This window comes from Rattus norvegicus, chromosome 10, assembly GCF_036323735.1.
Source record: "Rattus norvegicus strain BN/NHsdMcwi chromosome 10, GRCr8, whole genome shotgun sequence".
In the NCBI taxonomy this organism is placed as follows: Eukaryota; Metazoa; Chordata; class Mammalia; order Rodentia; family Muridae; genus Rattus; species Rattus norvegicus.
The window spans coordinates 59,867,386-59,892,269 of record NC_086028.1 but is presented as its reverse complement, the minus strand read 5'-3'; the positions used below and the strand labels follow the sequence as shown (position 1 = coordinate 59,892,269).

Here is a 24,884-nt window from a genome sequence, read left to right as displayed (position 1 = left end):
GGAGTTGATGGTGGTGGAGGGGATGCAGGGAGTAGAGTCTGAGGCAGCTGCCTGAGCTCGAGCCCCCAGATGCAGACTTGATAACCATTAGACCCCAGGGAGCTGGTCTTTCAGGTTATGGCCATAACTTGCAATTTCTGCTAGGGTCCTAGCGACTGATGATATTGAAACCCACTGCCTGACCTATAAGGGTCTTGCTTGAGGAGTTTTGGGGTGGGTATTGCTGCACCACCTCATAACCCTTCCCCTCCCCCAGGACATCACAGTCACAGCTGCCTTGGTGGTGACTGTGTCTGAGGGTGCTGGGCAGCGAAGAAGAGGGCTTTAAGAATATGGTCTAGGTCGTGTCTGGTCCTTCTTGTTCCCATTTCCCCAAACTGTGGATTAATGAGATGTTTCCCACAGCATAGGATGAGACGCCAGGGAAATGATTAAGATGGTTGAGTATGAAATAACATTGAGTCACTTACTTGGTAAGAAAGTTCTTTCCAGTTCTCTACCCATCCTCATGATTCCTTCAAAGGAAAAGCTTCTGCAGGGTGGCAGTCTGGCCTCAACACCTTTATAACTCTTGCTTATGCTCCTTTTGTAACCCAGGGCTGGCTGGGCTGGCTCAGGCTCTTTAAGTGGGAGAGAGGCTCTGTCCAGAGAGGAGATCATTTTGTTTGGAGGACTCCTTCCTATTTACCATTAGCAGAACTCATTTTTCCCTTTGTGGCAATAATGCAAGGCATTACTTAACGGTAGGCAGTCCCCAGAATGCATCTGCTCAATTGAAATAGTTGTAATAAAAATCTAAGTGTTGAGGCTGGAGAGATGGCTCAGTGGTTAAAAGCGCTTCCTGTTCTTCCTGAGGACCCTAGTTCAGTTCCCAGCACCCACGAGTGGGGAGGGTGAGGAGTGGAGGCTGTCTCACAGGTGCCTGTAAATCCAGGCCCAGGGGATCTGAAACCGTCTGACCTCTCAGGGCACCTTCATTCACATGTGTAACCCCCAACATAGACACATGTGTAAAAATAAAATAGAATCTTAGAAAACACAAATAAGTGGCACTGAGTGTGGCAGAGAGCTTTCGGGTGGACGGAGGGTGTCTGATGTTGAGAACACTGGTGTCCAGTAGAAAGGCTGCCAGGAGAGCCAGGAGAGCCAGCGTCCGATGCTCTTGGTTTGAGACCCTTTTGCCCATGCTCCACATTTGCCTCTTCGCATACATTCTGTAGAGGAGGCACCCATGGGCCAAGGCCCTGGCATTAGAAGGATGGTGAGTGGCTAATCTCAGGTCCTGTTTTGGGGGAAAGAAAAGGAAAGTGTGCTCCATCAAAATGCAAATTTATCTGGGCCTGCGATCCCACCTTACCCAGGAGGAGGCTGAGGCTGGAGGATTACAGGTTTAAGGCCTATCTGAGCTTCAGAGTGAATTCAGGACAACTCTGGACAACTTTAGTAAACCTTTGTTTCAAAAAAACTGAGGGAGGGTTGGGAATGTGGCTCCATAGTAGAGCGCTTTCCTCATGTGAGTAGAGCTGTAAGTAGGCTCCATCCTGAGCACGAGGACAGGAGGTGGAAGGCAGATGCATCCAATCAGCTCCTGACCAAAGACAGAAGGGTGGGGTAGAAACCCCAGGCTCACCTATTGACTATGAGGTAATGGTATAGGTTTCAATTCCTTGGGCTTCACATTCCGAATGCACACCAAGGACTTGCTTAGTCTTAAGCGCTATAATGTGGTGAAGATGTTGTCGAAAAGTCTCAAGTGCTCGTGAGGATGAAGGGGGTGTGGTTTGAATGGCTCCCATCTCTCACTGGCCCTGTGCCCTCGATGACTAAGGAAAGATGTCTGATGGTAACAACCTTACCAGTAGTGGTCAAGGCATATCGTGTGCAGGCAAAGGAGGCAGAGAGGTGGGCATAGGTTAGGGGCAGCAGTGAGGTAGCAGCCGGTTGGCTGGGGGGTGGGGGGAGAGGTCTGCTGGGGCAAGGATGCCTCGTGGTGCTCTGTCCTTTCTGGATGCTCTAAGCTGTTGACTTAGTTTCATCGGGTGCTTCTGTTGTTATAGCCGATGCCTCTAGCCACGCACTTACCCTCTCCACAGAGAGGATTGGCTTTATGGTACTGTGAGGTGGCTTTTGTTTCTCCTTTGCTTTTTTTCTGGAGTTTTTGTGTCTTTCAGTGTCTGGAACCAGCGTGGCGCACACTATTGACCCTCGCTCTGTGGGTGCCCACTGGCCATGGCGAGTCTAGGGGCAGGTGGCAGCTGCTGGCTCTTGCTAAGCCGTCCTCAAACTCCATGCTGGGTGTTAAATTCACAGAGTTCTTCCTTCCATTTCCTCTCATCATGGGGTCAGCTCCGATGCAGGCCCCTCCCCATCCTTCCGGAAGGCTTGATCCATCCATCGATCTTCCCAGTGCCTAATTGACAGGCATATGCAGAGAAGACTCTGGGCTGTTTGCCTTCAGGGTTGAAATGGTCACGTGTACCTGGAACTGATGTTCTACTGGTCCTTGTCATCTCTTTTCTATGCTGCTTGGAGATATTATAGACTAAAGTGTTTATGGATGTGCCATGATCTTGGGATATGTGTCTTATAGACGGGGGGGTGGGGCTAGGAGAGTCTTCTGGGGTCTCTTGATAGGTCCTAAGAGAGGTGCTCAAAGCTCCAACCTCAGTTTACCCATTTTAGAAATGTGCATGGGTTCATCAGTCTTAAAAATTAATATACTTACTTGGGTACACACGCGTGTACCATGGAGAAGATATAGAGCTCAGAGGACAACTTGCTGGGGTCAGTCCTCTCCTTCCACCATGTGGTCTTTGGGGATTGAACTCTGGCCCTCAATCTTGCTGGCAGTGTCATTTGTCCTCTGAGCTATCTCCCCAGTCTGGTTCATCAGCCTTAACAGAGCTCTCCCAGGATTTGGAACAGCCTGGAGGTTCTGTCTCCTTTTGACTATCTGCAAGGCTTCAGTCACAGGGGAGCTGACCAAATCAATGCTGTGTTTGAGGGGAGCTTGGGTCTGACATCTCTGACACTAAAGCTTGAAATCACAGTGTAAGGAATTCCTTTAACATGAGTTGATGGAGAAGAGGCTGCCTTCTTTTACACCAGGTAGACGGGGGTGAGGCCCAGAGCACCTTTTTGTAGGGTTATAGGAAGGTTGTGGGAAACTAGGCCTTGTCACACAGGCCTGCAACCCCAGCTACTCAGGAAGCTGAAGCAGAAGAATCAAAAGTTCAAAACCTTCCCGGGCTACAGAGTGAGTTCAGACCAGCCTGGACAATTTAGGCAGACCCTGTTTCACAGCCAAGTGAACTGATGGCGGAAGATGCAGTTCAGTGATGGAACACTAGCTTAGCATGAGTGTGGGGGGCACACAGACCCCAGGCTGGGAATCGAACTCACATCCTCTGCATGTGCTCTGAATCACTGAGCCATCTTCCCAGCCCAACCGTGTAATTCTATAATCTATCTAGACAATATTCTAATTTCTCCATCATCATAAAAGGTCTCCTGAGTCAGGATTCAGATGGTCAAGTGAGATGGGTGTACTTCTCAATCTACAGTTTTTTCAAAATCTTTTTATTTTTATTACAACGTATCTATTGAAGGAATGAAACTTCTCTGCTTCCGTTGTCTCCCCCACCCCAGGGGCTTGCCCACAGTAAGCAGGTGCTTTACTGTAGAACCAAACCTCAGCTTGGATTGTTAGTTTGTGAAGTTTCCCACAGTGGGGGCTTTGTGCTCAGTGATCCTGGTGTTGCTTACCAAGCTCCCCCACCTGACATCTTATCTGTGAGTTATCATATAGGTCTAGATATATAGGTCAGCTTTGTCAGGGTTCAGTTTGGTGAACCCTGAGGTGCTTGCCTGACTGAACTGCTGGAGGTACCCACTATCTATTTTGGTGAGCTAGCAGCTCTGGCTTCCTGAGCTCTGGACCTGGTGTCCGGGAGGAGACTTGATTTGGAGATAGCCCTGTGAGTAGCTGATGTAAAGTCTGAGCCTGTGAGGTGTCCAGGAGCCTGGGCCTCCCAGCCCAGTGTCCCAGAGCTGGAGGACGCACAGGCAGGAACCCGTCTACTTCCCAGCCCTGAGGACATGGAAGCTTGTTCTGGTCCTGGGAGTTGGCTGGGGCCTTCTGTTTCTGAAGGGCCAGTTTCCAGCTTCTTCACACCTGATGTTTGGATGTCACCGGCTTGGTTAGCTGTCCTTGTTTCAAAGAACAAAGGTCTCCTTTTAACCAACTTCCCCTGATGAATTTCTCTGAGCATTTGAGAGTCAGACCCTTGGAGCCTAATGGACAGAACCCAAGGCATAAACGGATTGATTTGTTTTCTCTCGACTACTATTGAGTTTTGAGACAGTCTCACTCTGTAGCCCAGGGTGGTTTGAACCCTCAATCCTCCTGCCCCAGGCTCTTGAGTATTGAGAGTAGGTGTGTGCACCACCACCACAGTCTTGGGAGCGATTAGTTTACTGTCCCATTTTGTGTCCTTGCTTCTAGCTCTTATCTGGGAGTTTGAAAGAGTTACATAAATCAAGCCTTTTAACCCTAGAGAAAAGCCCTGTGTTCCTTTGGTTCTTCATTCTATCTCAGAGGAAAACCAACAGCAGCCTTTCCTCCTCCCACCATGCCTCACGATTCTTTCTCTGCTGCAGTCTTTCCTTCTGTCCCTGGAATATACCAGCATGTTCTTGACCCAGGCCATTCGCTCCTGCTCTTTGTGACTTAATTGCCTGTTACTTTCTCCACTGGACTCCTACCCCATCTCTCCCCAAAGCTCCTGTGGCCAGGTAGTCTAAGTCTTCATTTCAATTGCCCTTGCTTTGCTATGATTTACTTACTTTCTTGTGTTTATGTGAACTGACGCCCAGTTCATGCAATAAAAGTTGTATTGGCAGTTACTTTCTCTAGGATGCGAATGGAGACCGGTGGCTTTGCCTATGTCACATCTGAATCTTCGTTGTCTAGAACAGGAGATGTTCAGTGGGATACTTGTTGAATGAGTGGAGGGATGCTTAAGAGGGAGTGGCTTCCCCAAGTAAAATGCACTCATAGCCTGGGTCTCCAATAGCCTGGTGATGGTGCAGCTCCTTTCTGAGACCAGGTTTTCAACCAGGTGCCCTTTTCTCATCTCAGGTCATCCCGTGAGATCTCAGGGAGAAAGGCAACGAATGGCTTGCTCATCTTCTCATAATTCTTCCGACCCCTTTCCTGCCTGTGCATGATGCTGGGACCCATGGGCCCGAGGAACTGGGCTCAGCCCTGAACTGCCCCTAGGCTGGGCAGAGCACTTGGCCTGTCTTTAGGCCTGGATTCTGAGAGCTCCGATCCCTGAGCTGCTGCAGGAGAGGCAAAGGCGGATTCTTTTCATGATGGCAGAGGGGCCAGTGGGCGTCTGAATTAGTGAACAACTGCTATTAGCTAATGTATCTTTCTCTCTAAACACAGTTTTACCTCTTTGGAGTCTGCATGGTGCACAGATGGCTCCCCACCATGGTGTTGCCAAATAGGGGGCTTTTGCCAGGCCTGATCGGTTCAACCAGTGAAAGTCACTTCTGTGCACACGAGAGCTGCCCAAGGACCCAGGAAGAGTCGAATTCATTTCCAGTCGAGGCCTCTCTCCAACCACAGCCCCACACCCCCTGCCAACAGAGGTTCTTGCCTACCCAAGTCCATAAAAAGCAACTGAGGCAGGCAGGATGTTTTCAGGTGGACAAGCGCTTCTTTATTTTAATAGCTGTTTTGAAAAATGAATTCTGGCAAGCTACTCTGGTTTGCCATGCGTGGAAGTTACATAACATTTTAAAAAAGCAAATTTGTTTAAGTCAAAAATTGCAAGTCAATTTAAAGAAAAGTGTTAGGAAAGTCATTGTCAGGTGGTATTGGGATCTGGGGAAAATCGGGAAGGTGGTGTGAAAATGTCTGAGATTTGGGGAGTTTCATACAGACTAAAATGGACCACAAAACACCAATGTCCCAGGACTGCTGAGGGCAGATGGTGCTTATAACCAACCAATAGGTCATGATTCTATTATTTACTTCTACATGTATGTCTTTGTGTGTGTGTGTGCTCGAGTGCGCTCTTCACGTACATGCCATCGCGTTCACGTAGAGGTCAGAGGTCAGCTCTGTGGGAGCTGGTTCGATCCTTCTACCACGGAACGTCTTAGTATACAAGGTAGGTTATCGCTCTTGGTGGCACACCCCTTTATCTGATGAACCATTTCTCTGGCCCACGTTTTCATCTTTAGAAATTATTTATTTTTGTGTGTACAGGTGTATGATGTGTACCCAGGCGTGTATATGTGTGTGCTCATGCACACCCGTGTATGTGTGGACCTGAATTCGATGATGCTTGCTGTCTTCATTGCTTTCTCCTTTATAGAGACAGGTCTCTTCCTGAACCAAGTGGCTCACCAGTTGCTGTGAGGCTAACTCACCAGCTTGGCTGGGAGTCCCAAGTCCTTGCTTCCCAAGTGCTGGGATTAAGATGCCGTGGCCGCCCAGGTTTGCCATGGGTTCTGTGGATCCGAACTCTGGTTCTCATGCTCACAGGGTGAGGGCTTTATCCACTGAGCCACCTTCACCAGCCCCAAACCAATACATTTTATAGCTTTCTATTTGCGAGTTCCTGAGCTAAGGGCTTACGTGTACACCTTTAGAATTCTGCTAAGTTTTCTTCTTTTCTATTTTAGTTTGCAGTGGGACTGATGGGGACTAAACCCAGGGCCCCTGATGGATGGCAGTCAGGCTATAACTCAACCCCTAAGCTCTGCTAGTTATTTGATATTTCCTCTGTTCTTGAGGAACTGAGACTCAGAGGCCGAGAACGGTGATAAGCACAGTTAGAAGTGGAGCCTCAGGAGTTTTAACCTGTTTGAGAGGCTGTGTAATATCTTTTGTTGTCATTTGCTTTGAGAACAGGGTCTTCCTGTAATACCCTGGAAATCATGCTATTACAGTCTTCAGCATCCCCAGTCCTGGGACTACAAGGGTCCCATTCCCACGTTCTGTGTGGCTGTGCTCTTGACTCAACCACACCAGCCACCTCGTTGTTGACCTATGAAGGGGCGGAGCATCCTGGCAGAGAGGGTAGGGTGTGAAGGGGGTGTCGAGGAGTGGAGTAGAGTTGTTCACCACATCACCATAGAGGGAAGCAGTCAGATGAAGAGGAAGGATCCAGGACAAGGTACCCCTTCCAAAGGCATGCCTTCAGTTGCCTACTGTCTTCTAACTATACCCCACCCCCTAGATCTATTCAGCTACCAATGGGTCAGCAGACGGACCCATGCATGACGTCAGAGTTCTCTTGTTCCAGCAACCCCTCAGGAGCCCATCAGTTGTCAATCAAACCCTTACTGAACACACAAGCCTTAACACCGGGGACTTTCAAAGAGATTTATTTACTTTTTCTTTATGTATGCGTGTGTTTCGCCGACATGTATATATGTGGGCAACATGTGTGCCCGGTGCCTGTGGAGGTTCGGAGAGGGTGTCAGGTCTCCTGGAACTGTAAGTCACCTTGTGGGTGCTGAGCCAACTTCCTAGCCGCCTGGGGCATTTGAAGATTCAAGCCTTAGCAGGGGTTCAGAACCTAAGATAAGCACCTTTGCAGTGCCTGGCTGGATATAAACTCTCTATGCATTCTGTGGCTTCTGTTACTAATATATGGAAGTGTTGTGTACGTGATAAGGGTGCACATCTTTAGGGGAAAGTGCCAAGAGTTCTGCATACACACTGACCTGTGTACCCCCCCACATAAAACAGACACATAGTTTTTTCCTCTCTAAAAGCACAGTCTTTTTCTATAACTCAGGCTTACTTGGAACTTGCTGTATAGCCCCAGGGTAGCTTGAACTCATGATCCTTCTCTCCTCCGCCCCCTGAGGACTGGAATTACAGTTGTGCACCTCTGTGCCCAGCTCAACATTGGGGTGTGTGAGTGGGAGCCCTAGAATGGTGTTAGGGAACGAAGACCAGTTTCTAGGGCTGAGTGAACTTGGTTTGCCCTTCTCTTCTTCCAGACATAGTCAGTGAGAACTGGAGCCAGTGCTGTGATTATTCACTGCCCTTGGAGCAAGGGTGCTTTAAAAACATGTCACTTGCTTTTAAGCTTATCAGCTGTGCCCACACTGTTTCGTGAAGGCTGGTGCTTTAGCCAAGTCCTGCCTGGAGCCCTCCAGGAGCTGGGCACCTCTCTGGAGACACACTGGCCTCATGAGTGCCCTGAGATAGCTGGTTCTATGGCACCTTGGGGCTCGCCTACTTCTCTGTAGGAAGAAGGGTCAGGTCTTTTGGTGAAAGTCTCCCTCCCTTGTCTCTTTTTCTGCCTTTGCCTTGGTCTGTTTCTTTACTATAAAGCTTGTTACTACCATAGAGAGTGCTGTAAGGTAGACTCAGGCAGGACATGATGATGGCTCCTGAAGTCATGGGTGAGTCCTCTCGGTGGTAAAGCACCCTATCCAGCTTCAGGAGGGCCAGCTGGTTCATCAACACGGAATCACAGAGTAGAATGGGAGTGACAGCAGGGGTCCCCTGCCTTTCACTGTGACAGCCATGCCATCCCTGCCACCTAGGAACTTGCACCCTGAGCAAAGGTCAGAAAGTGGATCCTGCAGGGTCCTCAGATCCTTAGGGAACCTCTTCAGTACACTCTGTGGTGGGTGCCGGGGCTATGGAATGGATGTCGGAGAATCAGAATCCTGTCTGGTGCTGTCTGGACTCTGCTGGAGTCCATGCTAAGTTCACATATCAGGTCTCCTATTTTTTTTGAGGTCTATTGATCTTTATTTTATATGTATGAGTGTTTTGCCTGTATGTGTGCCTGGGCACCACATACATACCTGCTGCCATAGAGGCAAGAAGAGGGCTTTGGATTCCCCAGAGTTGAAGTTACAGATGATTGTTAGCTGCCACGTGGGTGCTGGAAATTAAACCCGGGTCCTCTAGAAGAGCAACCTGTGCTTTTGAAAACTCGGCCATTTTTCTGTCACTTATTTTCTTGAGACAGGGTCTCATTGTGTAGCTCTGGCTAACTTGGAACTTGCTATGTAGACCAGGCTAGCCTTGAAGTCATGGAGCTTTTTCTGTCTTTATTTTTTCCCCTTAAGTTTATATTTTATGATTGTAGATTCCATGCTATGACTCTTGTTTCTCAGCCTTCCCTGGAGAAACCAGCAGCTCTGGCAAAGTTACTGGGGCCTTCCCTAAAATGGGGGCCACTTGTTCACTGACCCCCTCTACGTGTCTACACTTACCCACAGCGATATCTGCTTCAGCCTTGATGCACAGGATGTGAGAGACATGAGGCCTAGTGTGAGGAGCTCTCAGGGTAACTCTGTAAGCCCAGCCTTGCCTCTCCCTTGGTTCCGCTGGCCTGGGATAGGTACTTTGTGATCAGTCCAAGGAGACCTGCCGCTGAGCTGGGCTCCCTGTAGGAGCTGGCTGAAATGGTGCTGTGGACCTGCCTTAGAAGTTCCTCTCTCCTCACCTCTGGAATGACCCTCACAGAAGGTGACAGAAATTATGTATTACATAAGCGTAAGAAAATATAGAGAGGGGGGTGGGGCCAGAGTGTGGATGGAGCCCCACTCTGGGCATGCGCTAGTCTGGGAGTCCAGATGGAATCTACTCTGGTCTCACTCTGTGATGGTGCCTGGACCTCACTTAATTTTATTTCCTGTAATGTCAATTATTTCCAGTCAGTCTGTTTTTCGTAGTGTCTCCTGTCACCCAGCTTGTGTAGTTGCTCTGGGACAGTCTGATGCCTAATTCTATCTCTTTCCCCTTCCTATTCAGAATGCGGTGACCCTGGTCAAAGTGCTTAGCTTGCTGTGCTTGCTTTTCGGTACTCAGGAAGGCGATTGCAGAGAAGGCTTGGAACAAAACTCCAAACATAAAACTTGTGGCAGCTGAGCACACCACATGCGCATGTGCGTGAGTGTGCGTGCGCGCACACACACATACACACACACACACACTCTCATCACACACATACTGGTACACACACACTCATGCATACACACACTCATGCACACACACGCACACACACAGACACACACTCATGCACACATGCACACTCACACACACTCATGCATACACATACTGGTACACACACTCAGGCATACACACACTCATACACACACGCGCACACACAGACACATACACGCACACATGCACACACACACACTCATGCACACACACGCACACACACAGACACACACTCATGCACACATGCACACACACACACTCATGCATACACATACTGGTACACACACACTCAGGCATACACACACTCATGCACACACACGCACACACACACACACTCTCATCACACACATACTGGTACACACACACTCATGCACACACACACACAGACACACACTCATGCACACATGCACACACACACACTCATGCATACACATACTGGTACACACACACTCAGGCATACACACACTCACACACACGTGCACACACAGACACACACACACTCTCATCACACACATACTGGTACACACACACACTCATGCATACACACACTCATGCACACACACGCACACACACAGACACACACTCATGCACACATGCACACACACACACTCATGCATACACATACTGGTACACACACACTCAGGCATACACACACACACACGCACACACACTCATGCACACATGCACACACACACACATTCATGCACACACATATATGGAAGGGCCAGGACAGGTGTCTGGAGCAGCCAGGCTTCTTCTGAATTCTTGGTCTAAGCTGAGGGATGAAGGAACATCAAGTTGGGGAAGGGTGTGTCGTCTTAGGCTTCAGAAAAGCTGAAGGGCATCCTGGCTGCCCGGCAGCTGTCTTTGCTAATTAGACAGGAATTGCAGGGCCTGGCTGCAGCCACGGTTACCCACGGTTAAATGCTCTGTAATTTAATAGGACATATATTTTAATAAGATAGTTAACCCAAGATGCAGAAGCAGAAACTATGAAGGTAACAGAAACGTGCTATCTGGAAAATAGACCTGAGAGTGTTCTGGGAAAGGCTCTGAGTGCAATATCAACAAAGACAAACCCTGGTATCTGAGAAGGTCTCCCAAGGGCATGGCCATGTGGAGGCTGGACACAGGCTGTGGGGAAGCCATGGGAACAGAGGCACCTGGGCCCACATCACTATCCCTCTGAACCACACCTCATTTCTGGAAAGTGCCTTTAGCCCTCACTGTACCACCAGTCCTGTTTCCACTCTTAAATACAAATGCCGTTGCAGCTCTTGTGGAAGTGGGTATGTTCTAAACTCCCAACTCCTGCGTTCTCCTCTGTTGGTATCTATGGAGTGCATGTGTGTGCTAGGGACCATGAGATAGGGTCGAGGGGACAAGACCTTCCTCCTGACTCAAGCTAGAGAAACCTGTTATGTTAGGGGGGAACCCACGACAAAAAGTGTGGGCTCTGAAGTGGTATTTGGGAGGTCAGAAGTCAGGTCTAACACCCATGAAAGACATCATGCAGTTGTTGGCTAGATGGCTCATGGCTGGACAGGGTTTTCACCAGGAGAGAGTAGGTGGAGAACTGCTTTCTAGCTAGAGATCACCAACAAAGGAATGGAGGCGGGAAAAGCACAGGGTCACCTCAGCTGGGCTGACAGTAGTGTGGATTTCATCTGGGCATTGGTGGAAACGAGGTTGTCGGGGTGGACTGAGGGCGCGCTGAGGCTGGTTTTGAATGTCAGGGAAAGAAGGCCAGGTTAGGCAGCGGAAGACTTACCTGCTCCACATTCCCAGCGCAGAATCAGCAGTGTGGCACCCAGAACTCTGCACTATGTGTCCCGCTGCAGTCCCACTAAGCAGAGGACAGAATGGCAAGGGCTCACCCCAAATAACTCTGCTTCTGATTGGTTTTATTTGTTTGGACTTTTGGGATGGGGTCACACGCTCCAGCTTAGTCTGACCTCGTACTTGTACAATCTTGCTTTAGACTCCCTAGGAGTATAGGTCTGAGCCACCATAACCAATTCTGATTGGTAATTTGTCTGAAGTAATGAGCAATATTGGGGCTGGAGAGATGACTTAGGGGTTAAGAGTTCTTGCTACTGTTGCCAAGCCTCTGCGTTTGGTTCCCAGCATCCATACGGCACCTCACAACTGTCTGTAACTCCAGTTCCAGAGGACCCAACACCCTTTCTGGCCTCCTTGGGCACTGGACATACATACAGTGCACATCCATATGTTCAGGTGAAGCACTCACATACAAAAATAAAAATCCCCACCTTTGATCTTTGGCTAGAGGGATAGGATGCCTTTCAGGAGTCAAGGTTTTGTGGCCATTCCTGGTTCCAGGAGAGGAGTAGCTTGACTGAGAACAAAGGAAGGGTGGCCTGGGGAAGTTGTGCTGTTGGCAGTGGGCAGGTAGGAACCCCAGCAGTGGCTTGTCTCCTGGCTGGGTGGGTTAGATGGTCTTGATCTTGGTTCAGCCTCGAATTTCTGGCTGGCAGCTTAGCTGCTGATCTTTCCCAGATTCAGAGTGCCATGGCTGCGCTGGGCAAGGCTTTTTCTGGTAGGTCTTGGGGTCTCTGGTCTCCTGCAGTTTGGGACCCCTTTTCTTGAGCCTGTCTTGAACAGTGAGGCTGTCAGACATTGCAGCGCAAGGTAACCCCTCAGGTCTAGGACTGGGCAGTGCTTCCTATTTTCTTGTTAATGTATCATGGGACCCGGTTGTTCACCACCCAGGAAAGCCTGCATTTCTCGAGTTTAGTCTGTTTGCAGCCCCTGGCTGACAGTGCTTTTGTTCACAGGGCCCTGGCTGAGAGAGGAGCTGCTTCTGTGCCATCCACTTCCCTGTTGGATGACCAGGCCTTGAAGTAGTTTCAGAGTCTGAGAGCTAGAGACTCTTGGATAGTAAGAAACAAAACTGCAGAAGGGCAGAGGGGCAGGGTGAAACCTCACAGAAAAACCCAGGGAGGCCACAGATATGTAATAATCCAGAATGTCTACAGTGCTCAATCCGCAGCCCTCAGTTTTCCTTGCTGAGAGATGGGGATAAGAGGAAGGGACCCTTTCTGCTTGTTCTTGAGTGGAATTATTGCAGCCATCAGAAGTTTTATTCAGCAAGTCTACTCTTAGGACGTAAGACTTAAAAACACAGACTTGAACAGTTATTAGTTAGAACAGTCTGGCGTGGTGGTAACGCAAGTGTCCTCCAGCAATGGATGGATGAGCAGAATGTGGTAGACCCAGACAGTGGAGTACTATTCAGCTGCAAATGAAATGGAATCGTCTCACAACATGGAGGAAATCAAGACATTATGGTAGGTGAAATGAGCCAAACACAAAGAGACAGGTCCCCGGGGGTTCCATTCTGCCTTACTTTGTTCTAGCTGCTGTAACAAGGTTTCAGAAACCTGATGGTTTAAGCCACAGACATTTATTTCTTACCATCTAGGGCTGAGAATTACACAGTGAAGGCCCTGACTGATGTGCTGCCTGATGAAGGCCTCTTCCTGTACTAAGGTGTCTCCACCACCTCCTCCTCCTCCTTTTCAAAAGAGATTTTATGTATATTCGTGTTTTGCCTGCTTGTTTGCCTGTACCATATGCATGTCTAGTGGCTGTGGAAGCCAGAAGAGGGTGTCAGAGCTCCTGGAACTGGAGTTACAGATAGCTCTGAGTCGTGTGGGCACTGGGGATCAAATTCAGGAGCAGCAAGTGCTCTTAACCATTGAGTTGTCTTTCCAGTCCTGACAGCCATCTTTTTACTATGTTCTCACAGAGGAAGATACAGGGTAGTTTAGTGGGAACTCCTTTATAAGGGAATAAGCCCCATTCATGACAGTCATGCCCTACCAATCCGATCACCTCCCAAGACCATCACTTTATGGGGGAGGTGGGAGGAGCTCAGCATATGGATTTGGGAGTTCATAGCTGTTTAGTCTGTAGCATACTCTCGAGATGCTTGGGCTGTGCGAACTTAGAGTAGAAAGTGGGATATAGATTTCCAGGGCCTAGAGTAGGGGATCTTGGTTTCGTGGATTATTACCTGTTTTGTGGATATAGTTGGGGTGATGGAAAGTTCTAGGAACGGATGCTAGCAATGGGTTTTATCCCAAGTGTTTGAAGATTCCAAAGAGACTCTGTTGAGACCCTCCATGTGGAAGGCAAAATGAGAGGATGTCTGAGTCTGGTTGAAGATGTGCTGGGCATAGTAGTCTTAGCCCAGCCTCTAAGCACTGAGGCATGTTTAGAGCCCATGAGCCTTGAGGACCTCAAGCAAGCCAAAGTCTTCTCTTTTTAAACACTCCATATGGTGAAGTTAAAGGTCCCTAGTGGCCCTACCCCTCACGTTCCTGATGGGTAAGGAGTCCCCGAAGCAGTCAAGGAAGCCTTGGGCGCCTTTGCGTGGGCCACCCTTTCCTCCAGGCGTCCCCCTCTGCGCAGTTCACAGACAGCGTTGGGTGGGTCTCTGCTGTTTCCAGAGGCTCAGCATGGGGCCTGAGAGGTGTGTGGAGGGAAGAGTCTGGGCCATTCTAGTGAAGGCTTGGATTTAGTAGATGGGACCTTCCAGGCCATCCTGTGAGGGGCAGCCTACAGTCTGGGCTTTGGGGATGATTTGATCACTGCATGGCTGGGAGCCTTCCTCTCCATTCATTCTTGGGTGCTCCCTGCCAAACTGAGGTAATTATTACTATTTCTAATTGTAATATATTTTAGAATCCGTGTTCCTTGCAGAAAATTTAGAAAAAGCAGAAAGGTTACAGAGACTAAAATTGAAAAAAATCATATGTAACCCTCGCTTGGAGACAGAGACTGGGGACGACCTCTGTTTTCTTTTCTTGTCTGTTCATCCAGCCTCCACAGAGTCACATCTGCATCTTTACCCATTTCTCCAATTATATCCAAATTGGGATTCTCCTTTCTGTACAGTGCACACTAATCAGGCCCCTTGAGAGCCAGAAAGCCTAGTTAGCCGCACAGAGCAGGTCGTTGGCAGGCATTCCCACGTGTGGGAGGACCTCGGTCAGGAGCAGCTGGCTCCAGGGCCATCTGCATTGTCCCTCTCTGTCTCTTGACTTGGTGTCTGTCTTGGATTGCTTTTATCCTCCCAGGTCATCTGTCTCTGTGATATTGGGTCCATGGTTGTAGCTCACTTTGAGCAAAAAGTTTTAGCTTCTTGACCTCTAGAGAGGAAGGGAAGCCACTTTTCAACAACTCTAGCTAGGCAAGTTCTAAGGAGGGAATTGTTATTGGACACGATGCTGTGTTTATTTCCAAGTTGGCATGGGGAGGGTGCTTGTTCTGGGAGCCAGAGGGTAGGCCATATAGTGGTAAGGTCTTTTCAGTGGGACTTGGGGGATGGCTCAACAGCTTGGGGACCAGTTCAGTTCTCAGAACTGGAATAAAAAAGCTAGGCATCATGGTGCATGTGGGTGATCTCAGTGTTGTGTGGAAGGGACAGAAGCATTCTTGGGGTTCACTGGTCTGCCACTCTAGCCTAATCGATGAGCTGTAATCCAGTGAGAGACTCTGTCTCAAAGGAGGTGGGCAGCTCCTGAGGATGATAGTTGATGCTGTCCTCTGACCTCTACCTGCATGTGAACTGCATACACACACACACACACACACACACACACACACACACACACACACACACACCACACAGAGAGAGGGGGGGGGAGAGAGAGAGAGAGAGAGAGAGAGAGAGAGAGAGACCCCAGAAGGTGAAAACGTATTTTCTTTTGACACAGTGAATCTCTTCTCAGACTTCAGAGTTGGGAGGGGCGTACCAGCTCATTGACTGGTATTTTCCGAGAATTATTTGAGTTACTAGAATACTGCAAACAGCCAGATGCCTGTCTAGAGGGAACTGATCAAATCGGTCGTTTTGCATACATGCCGCAGACAGCTCCTGAACTTGAAGAATGGAGAAGCGGTTTGGGTGATGATCTCATGGTTCCCAAAAAGCTTCACATAGTGAAAGCGAGGTGCAGGATAGAATGTAGCAGATGCTTGCTTTTGTGTGAGAAAATGGGGAAACAAGACTTTGTGTTTATGCAGGCTTGTACAGTTGGCCCTCTGCATCCTCAGGATCTGTCCTCACGGGTTCAACCAAACTTGATGGCAACTCTTTGAGAAGGAATTGTTCTTGTACTGAGCATGTGCAGACTTTTTTTTTTAAGTTCCCAGCACTCTCTAAATGAGATGTTGCCGTCGTTTTAGTTGTCAAGAATCACTGAGAGATGATTTTGAGTTGAGGAAGGGTTGTGTAGGTTATATGGAAGTACCATGACATTCTGTACAAGGGATTTAGTGTTTCCTCAGACTTTGGGAGGTGAGGCTTCAGCGGGTGGTTGAGGTGGTGAGGATCGACTCCCACAGCTACAAAGGGGTTTCTCTCTGTAGTATATTTGCATAAAGAAACTTCAAATGGGTGTGTAAAAGCCATTTCAAGGGCCGACCAGGAACTGGATAGATTGGAATAAAGATAAAGCCAAGTGGGGGCTTTGGTAGTGAGCTCAGTGGTTAAGAGTACTGACTGTCCTTCCAGAGGCCTAGGGTTGACTCACAGTACGCTCATGGCGGCTCAGAAGTACTTGTAAATCCAGTTTCAGAGCACCTGACACCTCTTCTGGTCTTCATGAGGCATGCGTGTTTCTAGGCATGCGTGTGGTACATAGACACACATAATACACATAAAATAATAATAAAAAGATACAGCAAAGTAGATTTTTTCTGATTAGTTTTTGGTTTTTGAACCACATGATTTTATTAGCTATTCATACAGGAACAGACCAGCTTCCTTCCAGGATGATAGGTGGGCAGTTCTGGAATTAGACTGTAGTTGTCTGTTGCAACACCATAGACATTACAAAAAAGTACTCATTTAACATTTAAGCATTTATTTTTATTTTTGGGATTTACTGTAATGACATCATCTCTCCCATCCCTTTCCCCTCTCTACCCTTTCATACACACCTCCTTGCTCTCTTTCAAATTTACAGCCTCTATTTATTACTGTTATTAGATACATATATGAGTAGTCTATACAGATAGCCCTAAATATAGCCTGCTTGGCCTATATGCTGTTACTTGTATGTATGTCTTCAGGGCTGACCCCTGGGTGTGCGACAAACAGTTGGTGCGCTCTTCCCTGGGGAAGACTTTGTCCTGCATTCCTTACTTGCCTGTAGTTCTTATGTAGTGTTGCAGCCTTGCGAGCTTTCCTCCTTCCACATTAGCCTGTCTCCCGGTGTCCTCCTCCTTGTTCAAGTCATCTCTAAGCGGCCATGTTGGTGAGACTTTATGGATGTTGCTTCTGAGTTTTCTAGGGGGCTACAATCTCACAGCAAACTCCATTACTCGGGCTTTTACAGTCTTTCCACCCCCTCTTCTTCAATGTCCCTTGAGCCTTAGGTGTGGGAGGGCTTTGTATACCTGTCCGTTGGGACTGGGCTCCACCATTCCTTATGACACAGAGTATATGTTAAGATGGCTAAGATGATTTATGCTACGACTGTTTCATATCAACTTTTTGTACCTGTGTGTGTGCATGCACATACTTGTGTGTGTGTGTGTGTGTGTGTGTGTGTGTGTGTGTACATGTGTGGCACACACATGCATGCACAGCATTTATTAACCATCTCTGCTGACCAGGCACAGTCAGCCATGCCCTGGCTTGGCTCCTTCCCTCCAGCATATGGTTTGACCTGGTCTCCATGCCCTTCTTACAGTGAAGGGTTCTGCGCCTCCCTGGTCCTTCTCCTTAGCTTGACACCCTGACTCATAGTCCAACTGGGAAGACAGACACTGAATTGGCTATTACAAAGGGGGGGCAGCAATAGAGAATATTAGGGCCCAGAAGACATCCCTGTGTGACATCTCAAGGAAGGGCCATAGAGCAGAGGCCTGGGGTAAACAGGATGTAGCTGGACAAAATCTGGAGAATTGTGGCTGTGGGAGGGGGAGGGGCATGCTCTGCGGACTGGTGTGAATGTGAGGATGGCCAGCTGGAGGAATTGGTGTTCATTCAGCCTGAGTGGGTGAGGAGGGTAGGCAGGGGGTGGGGGTGCAGCAGGGCGGGGGGCACTGAGGGTGTCAGAGAGGAGGGAACCATTGGAGGGAGAACAACATCTACTTGGCTTTTATTTCTCTCCTTTCGTTCTGTTGAGATGGGGCCTTGTTAGGCAAGCTTAGGTTAGCCTTGAATTCAACAGGTGACCCAGGTAGGCCATGAACTCAGGAGCCTCTCTTCTTGAACTCAGAAGCCCTCTGCTTCTTGAGTGCTGGGATGCCGGGCAAGTTTTCACTGTATCTTGGTAAAAATCCACACCACATACAATGCACCATTTTAGAGGCCTATTGATATACTCTGCTGCGTGGCATCAGGTTTATTTTAGATATTTTACAAGTGTCTCAATCATCCTCCTCCAGAACTCCTCATCCAAAAGTCAACTCTCCATCTCTCCTCCCTCCTGCCCTTGGCAGTCACCTCTCTAATGTCTGACTCAATGGCTTTGGCTGATCCGGGCATCTCCCTCATAGTAAATGCAATCACATGACTTGTGGTCTTCTGTGGCCGGCTTCTTTCACTTAGCATAACATTTTTGTGGTTCACCATGCCATGACCTATATTGCTACTTTATATCCGGTTAGAGGCTGAATAATAGCCTGTTGTGTGGCTATACCACATTTTATTATTTATCTACCTATGCGTGCACATTTGGGCCACTGTTTATAGTGTTGCTATGAGCGTTCATGTGCACGTTTTCTGTTTGAACACCTGTTTTCAGTTCTTTTGGTGTAGAACTTCTGGGTCACGTGGTGACTCTGTTTAACTTTGGAGAAGCTGCCAAACTGGTTTCCAAAGAGGATGCGCCATTTCATATTCCCTCAACCTTGTATGCGTTCCTGTTTATCTGCTTGGCCTTGCCGACACACTTGTTGTTTTCTGTGCTTTTTTGTTGTTGTTTGTTTTTTTTGTTTTAAGTTATGGCCATCCTATTGGGTGTCACCAGCTTTTCCTTCAGGAAGGGTCACTGTGTCTTTCCTTCCTGGAGAACGGATTAGAGCTAGGTTTGGATGTGGCAGCTATTACCTGGGTGAGAGACGATGATGTAACAGTGATGATAGAGACATGGAGCAGTCTAGGAGGTGGTTGAGGACGAGGTGACATCATAGCCCATCGGGAGGGAAGCAGAGATTCCAGAGTGACCTGATAATGCCATGTCCCTAGAGGTTAGGCCGGTGCTGGCCCATAGTGGGTGCTTTACTCCACAGAACAAATGCTAGCTACCCAAGGAGAAGGAATGTGGACTCTGATGCTCTCTGGTCTATCCTGTGGGCACCACCCAGGCCTGTTTTCAGTAGTGACCTTGGTGTCAGAGAAGGGGGCTTAGGAGTGATCTTTGTTGGCTGGAGACCGCAGGGTGACCTTGGGGCTGGAGACTCAAAAGCTCTAAGGACTTCCCCCTCTTTCTTTTCTTATCTGGGAAAAGAAAACGTATTTTTTAATGTATATAGGTATTTTGTCTGCACACACATCTGTATACCATGTGTGTGCCTGATGTCCCAAGACGCTAAGTGAGGATGTTGGGTCCCCTGGGGCTGGAGTTACAGATGGCTGTGAGCCACCATGTGGTTGTTGGGATTTGAACTCAGGCCCTCTGGAAGAGCAGTCAGTGTTCATTACTGCTGAGCCCCCGTTCTGGCTCCTTTGCCTTCCTTTCATGGTGCTAGGTATGAACCGGGCTCTCGTGTATGTTAGCAGGCTCCCTATCACTGTGACCTCCATTCTGTCTGTGTTTCAAGGTCCCTCAGTTCTTGAAGGAACATGTGGGCAGGGCCAGCAGCTGGAGAAAGTGGCCTTTGCGTCGTCTGATGACCTATGGGAAGCTTCCCAGTCTCCTGGCTCTCCTCCTCTTTCTACCCTGCCCACAATCCTCCTGGTTCTCATTCCCTCCTCCTCCCCTCTCTTGTGTTCCATAAATCTCCAAAACAAACACATTTTTATGAATCTTACTTATCTGTCCCATCTGTAGCTCAGAGCAGGATAGAGATGTTTTGCTTCAGTGCTGGATTTCAAGCTTTGGGCATTTGCTGGCCTTGTTCCTGCTGGCTGTAGGGCAACTGGCATACACTCTAGGTGGCTGCCGTGAGACTGGGGTCCTTGATACTCTTGTTTCTGAAGCTCTGATAGGGGTAAATAGTCACTTGCCTTTCCTCCCTCATTCCCTTCTTGTCCAGAGAGACCTGGGAAGCACACAGGAGGTTGGAGACCTCAGCCAGTCTCCGAGGCACACAAAGAACTGGACAGAAAGCAGTGGTTATTTTTCCATGTCTTAATTCCTCTCCCCAGGGAGGGATGAGCCCTTTTCTGGGCCAGTCAGAAATTGCTTGTTCAGCACTGTTGAGGTGCGTGCCTGTAGGTCTGAGAAGCACAGGGTGCCATCCCTGGAAGTTTCTCATCTGAATTGTGAATAAGATCTACTTTCTTTTGGTAGGGCTGCGAGTGTCAGAGGGCACTAAGTGTAATGTACATAGTCCATGTCTTGCTTTGGGCTGGGAGAACGCAGAGCTGGGAGAGCATGCAAGGAGAACACAGAGCTCAGGGGCCGTATGGTCCTTCTGTTCCTTCTCTACCTCCTTCCTTCCCTCTAGCAGATGCAGGTAGTTCAGTCCAGACCTTCCAGTTAGTGATCTGGATTTCAAGGTGCAGTTCGTCCACTGACTAGGTGCACTTTCTTTAGCTAGGTAAGCAGTCTGCCTCTCCCCAGCCAGAGCTGACTCCTCCCTAGATGAGAGGAAACTACATGCTTTATCCAGATCAGCACACAGAACTGTGTTTGGCGGGGAAGGTGACCGTAGTAAACACAGAAACACGGCCACTGAAGATTGTTACAGCTTTGTCCCTCCGTAGTCCCAGGGACCACATTCCTGAGTTCAACCAACCATAGATTCAAAATATTTGAAAACATTCCCCTCAACACACACACACACACACACACACACACACACACACACACCACACACACACACACACACACATGCTACCCATACCCTCCATACATGCTATACACATATACACATATCCCCACACATACACCCACATCACACACATATCACACACACACACACATCCCCACATTACACACATATTACACACATATCATACAGTCTCTCTCTCTCTCTCTCTCTCTCTCTCTCTCTCTCTCTCTCTCTCACTGAATATGGGTAGACTTTTCTTCCTACTATTCCTAAACAACATTTCAACTCCATACATTTTTTTCTGTGTTAGGTAGAGGCATCTTAAAGTATATGAGAAGGGGCTAGAGAGATGGCTCAGTGGTAATGAAGACTGGTTGTTCCTCCAGAGGAGATGGGTTTGATTCCTGACAGCCATTTGACAGATCATAATTGTCTAATACTAATTTCAGGGGATTCAATGCCCTCTTATGCACCCCCACCCCAATCAGGCATATATGTTCTTAGACGCACATAAAGGCAAAATGCCAACACACATAAAATAGAAAAATTAAAACAAAGTGGATGAGAGGATGAAGGATCTATGCAATTGAGCAAAAAGCTTTTTGAAGGACCTGTAGCACAAGAGTGTGCCCTGGAAGCAAGATGGCCATGTGAGGCAGCTCCCTCTCTGAGTGCCAGTAGCCTGGTATGTAAATAGACCCATTTCTGGCAGGATATGCCTGGAAGGCTTCTTCATGCTTCCTCTGGGGCGGGCACGGAGCAGGAGCTCTTCTTTCCACAAATAGTCTCCAGATGTTCAAAGGAACCAGGTGACTTGTGGGGCTGAACCGGTGTCTGGCCAGCAGAGCCTCGACCATGTGCCTCTCTGAGTCCTATGGCTGTGACTAGCTCCTCTAGTGGGCAGAGGCCTGGTGGCTCCCTCCTGTGCTTGCACCAGTTCCAGATGAGGGGATTAATCTCTGCCTGCTTGCTTGGATAACTTTTTGGCTGGCCTAGGAGTGGCCTTTTCCGGTCATCATTTGGTCTTGCAAACTGGGGCACAGAGTAGATCTGGGAGAGGGGATGGCGGCCCTGGGCAGGGATCTTTCATTCTCAGAGGCTCCAGCTGCCTGCTGAGGCTGCCTTCAGTGCCCCTGGGGAGGAGAACTCTGCCTCCAGGGCAGACCCTTCAGCGCTGTTGAAGTTGATGTATCATCTTGTCCCTTAAATGACCAGGGCAGCTAGAAATGATTCAGCAGGAAGGCTCAAAATGCCAGTCTTTTCTCAGCCCTGATTCCCGGTGGCAGGTGCTGGGTCTGCTCTCTGGGGCCTGACATTATAGTTTGACATGCCACTTCAGAAAGACAGAAAGCAGATGTGGCAGGGCTCCTACCCCCACCGAGGCCATTTCATTAGATTCTCTGAAAACATTTCCCTTATGGGTCTACATTAATATTTACAACAGAAATGTGAAGATCTTGGGGCTGGCAAGAGTGCTTAGCAGGTAAAGATGTTTGCTGTCAAATCTGAGGGCCTGAGTCTGTGTCCGGGGACCCACAGGATGAAAGGAAAACTGACTCTCACACAATGTCCTTTTTCTTCCACATGTACCATGGCACATGTAGCCCCTCCTCTACAGTAAATAAATGTAAACAAAAAGTGAAAAGAAAACATAAAGATCAGAAACAGAATAATAGCCACAAAGGCTTTACCCTAAGTGGCTACTCCAGCAGTTCTCAACCTTCCTAATGCTGTGACCCTTTAATGCAGTTTCTTATGTTGTGTTGACCCCGACCATAAAATTATTTTTGTTGTTACTTCATAACTGTAATCTTGCTACTGTTATGAATTGTAATGTAAATATCCGATATGTAGGATATCGGATATGCAATCCCCTGTGCAGGGGTCAGTTGACTCTCAAAGGAGTTGTGACCCACACGGGTTGAGAACTGCTGCTCTGCTACAAGCTTACATCCTCTGCATTGTGACTCTGAGACAAGTCTTTACACACACACACACACACACACACACACACACACACACACACACACACACACACACACCATGTTGAACGCAAACTCACAACCTTACAGGTATTGTCTCCTAAGAGAAGTGCAGAGACTACAGGCTTGAAAAAGACTTTTGATAGGGATTTAACCAGTGGAGAAAATAATGTTCTCAGGCCGTCTAGTTGGTTAAGAGCACTGGTTGCTCCTCTGGAAGAACCAGGTTTCATTCCTAGCATCCACACGGCAGGTCACAACCATCTGTACCTTTTGCCTCTCACAGGCACTGGGAATCCACCTTGGGCTCACATCCATACAGGCAAAACACTCATATATATAATAAAAATGTAACTAAAATAATATTCTCGTGAGACAAGAATGGACATGGTGGCACTCGTCTGTAATCCATCCCAGCTCACTAGAGGCAGAGGCAGAGACAGGTGGATCTCTGCGAGTTTCAGGCCAGTCTGGTCTATATAGTGAGACTCTGTGGAAAGGAAGAAACAGATGATGAGGGTGATTCCTGTCCCAGGTCCTCTCCCAGATAGCATTGCTTTGGATCTCAGACTTGTCTAGGAAGGTGTCCCTAAGGCATGTGAGCTATCCTCCCAACATAGGGTTAACGAATGACCCCAGGGTTTCAGCAGGCTGTGGCAGAGGAAGTCCACTAAAGCTCATCTTCCAGTGTCCTTTCAGATCCCAGACCTGGCCCTTAGTTACAGTTAGGCTCTGGGAGCCCTGGTTTATTTTGTGAAGGAGGGCGGGGAACAATCACCTATCTATACCATAGACCACTGCAAAGATCAAAGGAAATAGTATACTCAAAGCACTTAGTACAGGCAGGAGAATGTTAGCTGACGAGGAGAGCGAAGACACTTCTGTTATCTCTGCAGTTGGTTATGGAGAGGAGGAAGCTAAAGAGGGACAAGAGCTTCAGTTCACACTGACAGGGAAGTGGGTGAACCCTGCCTCAGGCTGTTGACCAGATTGGTGAGGTTGGCAGAGGTTGAGGGCAGCCCATTGCAGTGGAGTTAGAGTCAGCCTAGTCCCCAAGCTGTCATGATCTGGGAGCTTCTTGTTTACTCAGTACTAGGCATCCTGCTAGGGGCAGACATGGGATCCTCATGACAGACCCAATGAAGGGCAAGGCAGGGAGGGGCCTCTGGGGATGTGGCTTTTTTGCTTATCATCTCAAGTCTTGCTTATTCAATGGTGGTCTAGTCTGCCCACCTCTTTTCTAAACCCTCCAGCCACAGAGTATGGCAAGAGCTGCTGGAGCCCCTGCTGGCTCCCACCATTCCTTCCCTAGACAGGAAGAGGTCAGAGCCCTGGGAGGGAGCAGAGCTTTGCTGTCCCTGGTGGTGCCTCTGAGCATGTTATTAACCTGAGGTGGCACTCCTGGTCACTATGGGCTGAGTTTTTTTGTGCTTGGTTGCCTGGTCACTTGTGGAACTCTTCGCCTATGACATTTATCTTACCATGGCCACAAGCAAAGAAAGGCAGGCACGAGCTTGGCCTCTCGCTCTGTCTCAGAGTGAAGAAACAGCTTAAGTGTCTGTCCCTCTAACGAGTGGAACGGTCACAGATAAGGAGTAACTTGTCCATTGACTAGACCAGACACAGTTACCAGACACCGTTACCTTGAGGTGCTGAGTCATCACCACCAGGACAGTTAGTTTCAACCAGAGATAGAAACCCCTTATCTGATATGTCACTGCTAGCTTGTTCAGAAGAGCTAAGATTTGGGAGATGATTTTAGAGTGAAATGATGGAGTGGCCAAGAGACAGACTCCTCAACACATAGCATGTCCTCCCACTGGCAGCATCTATTGGTCCATCCGATAGTCATTGCATATTAATCACCACAGTGTAAATATCATTAGTAAACCATGGAACAAACTCCAATTAAATTTTTTTCCTGGGTA

The 24,884-nt window shown here is 48.4% G+C and overlaps 1 protein-coding gene across 10 annotated transcripts in view; it reads left to right on the top strand.

Moving 5' to 3' along the window:
• Rap1gap2 (RAP1 GTPase activating protein 2) overlaps window positions 1–24,884 on the top strand; it is a 217,125-nt gene that overhangs the window by 78,677 nt on the left and 113,564 nt on the right. The gene's annotated exons all lie outside the window — the stretch shown is intronic.